Source organism: Oryctolagus cuniculus, chromosome 13 (genome assembly GCF_964237555.1).
Source record: "Oryctolagus cuniculus chromosome 13, mOryCun1.1, whole genome shotgun sequence".
Taxonomy (NCBI): domain Eukaryota; kingdom Metazoa; phylum Chordata; class Mammalia; order Lagomorpha; family Leporidae; genus Oryctolagus; species Oryctolagus cuniculus.
In genome coordinates, this window is record NC_091444.1 from 4,298,765 (window position 1) to 4,305,003 (window position 6,239).

A 6,239-nucleotide genomic window follows, 5' to 3' on the forward strand; every position below is an offset into this window, starting at 1 on the left:
TGGAGAGCTCTCGCACATGTTGCAATGGGTCCCTTACATAGCTGTGAGCACAAGGGGATTTTTTCCTAAGATATCTATGCAGAGTGCCTGTTTTACCTCTAGAGGTAAAATATACAAAAGGGTTATGCCCTCACATGGCTGCCACTGGTGGTTTTAAGCCTCAGACTGGTCTGTGTTGAGCCTCTGGAGTTTTTTCCTGGTACAGTGGACACCTTCATCCACCCAGTAATGCTTGCTGGGTGACTACTGCTTGGGCACCTCTGCTTTGTAAGCTATGACTCCCTTTATCAACCTGCTCATCTCTCCAGTTTTGGGGGCAGAGAGCTGCCCTTTGTCCTCACCTCTGTCACAGATCCAAGAAGAGATGTGTATTCCTGGATCTGCTCTACTGCACAACTGTTAGATTGGCAGCACCCAAACCCCTTGCCCCGCTGGACCAGAAGCCAGGAGTCTAGTTGTGACATGTTTTAAAATTGCTTTTCTACCTTTTTACTTCTCAAGGTCATTTTGTTTTGTTTTGTTTTTTGTGCCCATTTTTGCAGGCGTAGCACTCGTTGCTATCTGAGCTCCTGACTGTGGTTCCTTACCCTGGTCATATTGGTGCCTAAATCACTTCTTCCTGCCGCTGCCTCTGCTTACCCTGGAAAGTGCATAGGCTTTAAAACCAACCCACCTGATTAGAACCCATGTTCTCTATGGATTTTTCTTATGAGCTGCACAGATGACTTGTTGTCTCTGAGCCTCAGTTTTTAAATTTGAGAGAAAATATCCTATCCTTTTCAGTTTATTTTTGGATTGTTAGACTCTGGCCTATACGCTCTGCTAGTTAATATTAGATAATGATGATAGCAAGTTTGCTGATCTCATGTGAGACAAAACAAACTGCTTGCAGAACTTTATGTGGAACTGCTAATTGTTCATTTCAATAGGTATTTATGCTTAAAATGTTTAATACAACTTAGTCATTAAAACTTTTTTAGGAATACCTAGGATAAATGTTTTAATGTTCTGCATAAAACTTGGGTCTCACTATATAGTTTTCAACTATTTTTGATACAGATAAATTATATAAAAAGATAAACTATGGGCCTCTAGGACATGCAGTGGCAAACTTGGCTCTTGTCTCAGAAACAAGTGTGTAAAACTCCAGTAAACATATTTTAAAATTAAGTGTGCAGATATTTTAAATTCATGCATATAGAAACTCAAGTACAGTCTTTCAATATATTCACATATTTTAAAACATAAAACTGTAAGGCAAAATTATGTAGTATGCTCTCCACTAAAATGTTAAAGGATGCCTTTACTCTGTATGCAGTCAGGTTGGTATAAATTTCAATCACAGAACTGAAATATAATATGGTAAAATTTCCAACAGGCTGAAGAATGTTAGGTCAATGGAATATTAATATTTGTAGAGAAAGGAAACTGTACAGACATTGAGAGTATGTTTGTCAATAATACAGCATCAAGTGGGTAACTGAACAAGAAAGAATGAATGATAATGTCATGCTGTCATTAGTTCTTTCTTCCATTTCCCCTTCCTTCTTTCATTTTCTTTTTTTCTTCTTTATTGCTGCCAATTGCTGTTTGTTTTTGAAGTGTATCACACTGCATGCAGTTTTCAATGAATCAGCAATGTAAGTAGTAAGACTTCACATCCTGCACATCCGGGATAAGACCTGGATCACTGCCCATGTCTCAGGAACTCTTTCATGTCCTTGTGTAATTACATTCCCCTCTACTTTTTCTCTTTGTACTATTTTCAAATATGCACATATCCTTAAATAGTATAATGGTTAATTTTGAAAAATATGCAGCGAAGACAAATCTAGTTACAAAAGAGGACAGTACCGTGGTTGTCAAAGGAAGGACCCAAGAAAACAGGCTGCAGGAACCTCTGAATCGTAGCCTGACCTGGTCTCCTGGGTGAGTTAAGAGGACTCCTTTAGAGGAAATCAGTGAATATGGATGTGAAACGGTCCTTAAAAACATAAAGCTTTGAAAAATCAGGATATATGACCTAGTTAGAAAGCAGGCCATGTGCTAGAATTCCAGGAGTGTGAAAGTCCACTGCTTCAACCCTCCATTGGCCTACCTCCAACTCATTAACTGTAGCCAAAGCAGACTTCTGTGAAGGAGAAGGGAGAGTCATCATCTGCCCATCCCCAAGCAGCAGGATATAAAGGAGAGAGGAGAAATGTCATTAGGACATGTTGAGGGACGCCAAGTCAAGATATGAATTTCAGCCAAGTGTGCTAAAGCCCTCCTCAGATCTTTCTTGAGTTACAATTCTGGAACCATCAAACCAGGCATCCTTAGTTTGTACCTCTCAGTTTGGGGCTCTCCCTTCTCTTTTCTTTTGGGAAATCCATTGAGGTATTTTCTTATCTCTTGCTGCAACCCATCTCTTCTTTCTTGGTTGTGTTCTGATCCTGGAGAAATACATCATCAATAGAATTCTCAGGAAAGGTGTTTGGGAGATAAATTTTGGAAAGGCCATGCAAGTATGAAAGTGTTTTTGCTTGCTGACTATTTATTTGGTGTAGAATTTTCATCATAATATTATGCTTCCTTGTGTTCTTGGTTCTGATGTTGCATTTGGAGACATACTAATTCTTGGTACTTTACAGATGATTTTTAAAAGGTTTATTTATTTGTTTGAGAGGCAGAGTTACAGACAGAGAGAGGGAGAGACAGAGCGAAAGGTCTTCCATCCACTAGTTCAATTCCAGAATGGCCGCAATGGCCAGAGCTGGGCCGTTCAAAGCTGAGAGCCAGGAGCTTCTTCCAGGTCACCCATGCGGGTGCAAGGGCCAAAGCACTTTGGCCATTTTCTGTTGCATTAGTCCTAGGCAATAACAGAGCTGGATCAGAAGAGGAGCAGCCGGGACTTGAACCAGCACCCATATGGGATGCCAACCACAGGCAGTGGCTTTACAAAATACACCATGGTACCAGCCCCTATATATGATTTTTAATAAAATTATTTAAGTTACACAAGTTTCATATTTTTCATATATGCAGATTTAGGGACATAGTGACACTTTGCCCCCTAAACTCCCTCCTGTCCACACTCCAACCTTCCCTTCTCTTCCCATTCACATTCCTACTCTTAATTTTTACAAAGATCTATTTTAAGTTTACCTAATGATCATATACTTAACCTTACACTAAGTAAAATAGTTTAACGTTCAATAAATAGTATGAAGAGAAAAAGACCCACTCTTCCTCAGTGGAAGAGACAAGGGCTGTAAACAATCATTGAATTTCAGAATGTCCATTTCACTCCAGCACATTACATTTCAGGTACTCTAGTAGTTACCTCAGATCAGGGAAAACATATGATATCTATCTTTTTGTGACTGGATTATTTCAGTAAGTTAATGGTTTCTAGTTGTGTACATGTTGTTGCAATTAAAAAAGATTTATTTCTTTATTTGAAAGGCAGAGAAAACAGTGAGAGGGAGAGACAAAGAGAAAGGTCTTCTACCTGCAGGTTCACTCCCCAAATGGCCACAATGGCCACAGGGAGTCTGATCCGAAGCCATGAGCCAGGAGCTTCCTCTGGGTTTACCGTGCAAGTGCAGGGGCCCAAGACTTGGGCCATCATCACTGCTTTCCCAGATCATATCCCAGAGCTGGATCGGAAGTAGAGCAGCTGGGATTGAACTGGCACACATATGGGATTCCAGCACTGCAAGCTGAAGCTCTCTAGCTCTCTAGCACCAGCCCCTCATTTTCTTTTTACAGCTGAGTAGTTCTCCACAGTGTATATATACCATAATTTCTTTATCCAGTCAACAGTTGCTAGACATATGGTTTGAATCTATATATTAACTATTGGGAATTGTGCTGCAATGAACATAGGGGGTACAGATAACTCATATGCTGATCTCTTTTGGTTTGGGTGTATTTCCAGGAGTGGGATGGCTGGGACATAGGGTATCTATATTTAGATTTTTGAGGTATCTCCATACTGTCTTCCACTGTGGCTGCACCTGTTTATATTCCAACCAACATTGGGCCAGGGTACTTTTTTCTTCAAGTCCTTGCTAGCATTTGTCAATTGTTGTATGAGAGCCATTCTAACTAGAGTGAGGTGAAACCTCACCATGGTTTTAAACCTATAAGAACAGATACTACACTTGATCTTAGTCAAAAGGCTGAGAAGCAATCTTACCATGGCTTTGATTTGCATTTCCTTGATGGCTACTGATCCTGAACATTTTCTCAAGTTTCTGTTGGACATTTTAATTTCTTCTCTTGAAAATTGCCTAATCAAGGGGCTGGCACAGTGGTGCACTAGGTTAATACTCCGCATGCAGCACCGGCATCCCATATTGGTGCCAGGTTCTAGTCCTGGTTGCTCCTCTTCCACTCCAGCTCTTTGCTGTGGCCTGGAAGGCAGTGGAGGATGGCCCAAGTGCTTGGGTCCCTGCACCCGCATGGGAGACTAGGAAAGAAGCTCCTGGCTCCTGGCTCCTGGCTTTGGATCGGCGTAGCTCTGGCCGTGGCGGCCATTTGGGGAGTGAACCAACGGAAGGAAGACCTTTCTCTCTGTCTCTCTCTCTCTCACTGTCTGTAACTCTACCTGTCAAATAAACAAAAATCTTAAAAAAAAGAAAATTGCCTGTTCAAGTCATTTGCCAGTTTCTTAACTGGGTGTGGTTTTTTTTTTTTTTTTTTTTTGGTCATTGAGTTTCTTGAGCTGTTTGCAGATTCTGGATGTTAACCTTATCAGCTACATAGTTTACAACTATTTTCTCCCATTCTGCCTGTTGCCTCTTCACTTTGCTGAGTGTTTCTTTTGCAATGCAGAAGACTCTCAGCTTGATGTAATCCTATTTGTTAATTTTGGCTTTGATTTCCTGTGCTTCTGAGGTATTTTCCAATAAGTCATTGCTTATGCCAATGTATTGCAGAGTTTCCCCAAGGTTCTCTACTAATTTGATGGTATGGGGTCATAGATATAGATTTTGATCCATTTTGAGTAAATTTTTGTGTAAGGTATAAAGTATGGGTCTAGTTTCATACTTCTGCACATGAATATTGAGTTTACCCAGCTCCATTTGTTGAAGAGACTGTCCTTGCTTCAGGGATTAATTTTAGCTCCCATGTCAAAGATAAGTAAATTGGTTGAATATGTGTGTATTGATTTCTGGAGTTTCTATTCTGTTCCATTGGTCTACAAGTCTGTTTTTGTGCCTGTACTTGGCTTTTTAAATGATAATTGCCCTGTAGTGTGTCTTGAAGTCAGGTATTGTGATGCCTCCGACCTTGTTTTTCTTGTGTAAGATTGTTTTACCTTTGGTGTCTCTGTTGTTTCCATATGAAGAATTTCATTGGTATTTTGATAGGGATCACATTGATTCTGTAAATTGCTTTTGGTACTATGAAAATTTTGATGATGTTGACTCTTCCGATCCATGAACATAGATGGTTTTTCCATTTTTTAATGTCTTCTAATTTTCATCATAGAGACATCCTTGGTTAAATTTATCCAAGCTGTTTAATACTTTTTGGAGCTATTGTGAATGTGACTAAACTTAAAAGTTTTTTCTTGGGGCCAGTGCTGTGGTGTAGGGCACTAAGCTTCTGTCTGTGGCACCAACATCACATATGGGTGCTGTTTCATATCTAGGATGCTCCTCTACTGATCCAACTCTCTGCTATGGCCCAGGAAGGCAGGAGAAGATGGCCCAAGTCCTTGGACCCCTGCACTTGTGTGGGAGACCCAGAAGAAACTCCTGACTCCTGGTTTCTGGCTCCTGGCCATTTGGGGAGTGAACCAGTGGATGGAACACCTTTCTCTCTGTCTCTCCCTTTCTCTCTCTTTGTTACTCTGCCTCTGAAGTAAATAAATAAATATTTTTTAAAAGTTCTTTCTCAACTATGGCATTGTCTGTGTATACAAAGGCTATTTGTTTTTTCCATATTGATTTTATATCCTACCACTTCACAGAACTGTTTTATGAGTTCCAATAGTCTCTCAGTGGAGTCTTTTGGATCCCTTATCTATAGAATCATGTCATATGCAAATAGGGATAATTTAATTTCCTCCTTTCCTGTTATTATACCTTTGATTTCTTTTTCTTGCCTAATGGCTCTGGCTAAAACTTTCAGGATTATATTAAATAGCAATGGCGAGAGTGGGCATCCTTCTCTGGTTCCAATCTTAGGGGGAATTCTTTCTACTTTTCCCAATTTAATAGGATTCTGACCATGGGTTTGTCATA

The 6,239-nt window shown here is 40.2% G+C and overlaps 1 pseudogene; it reads right to left on the reverse strand.

The window, feature by feature from the left end:
* Positions 1 to 4,067: 4,067 nt before the first annotated feature.
* LOC127483642 (U2 spliceosomal RNA) lies at positions 4,068 to 4,178 on the reverse strand (annotated as a pseudogene).
* Between the last annotated feature and the right edge of the window lie 2,061 nt (positions 4,179 to 6,239).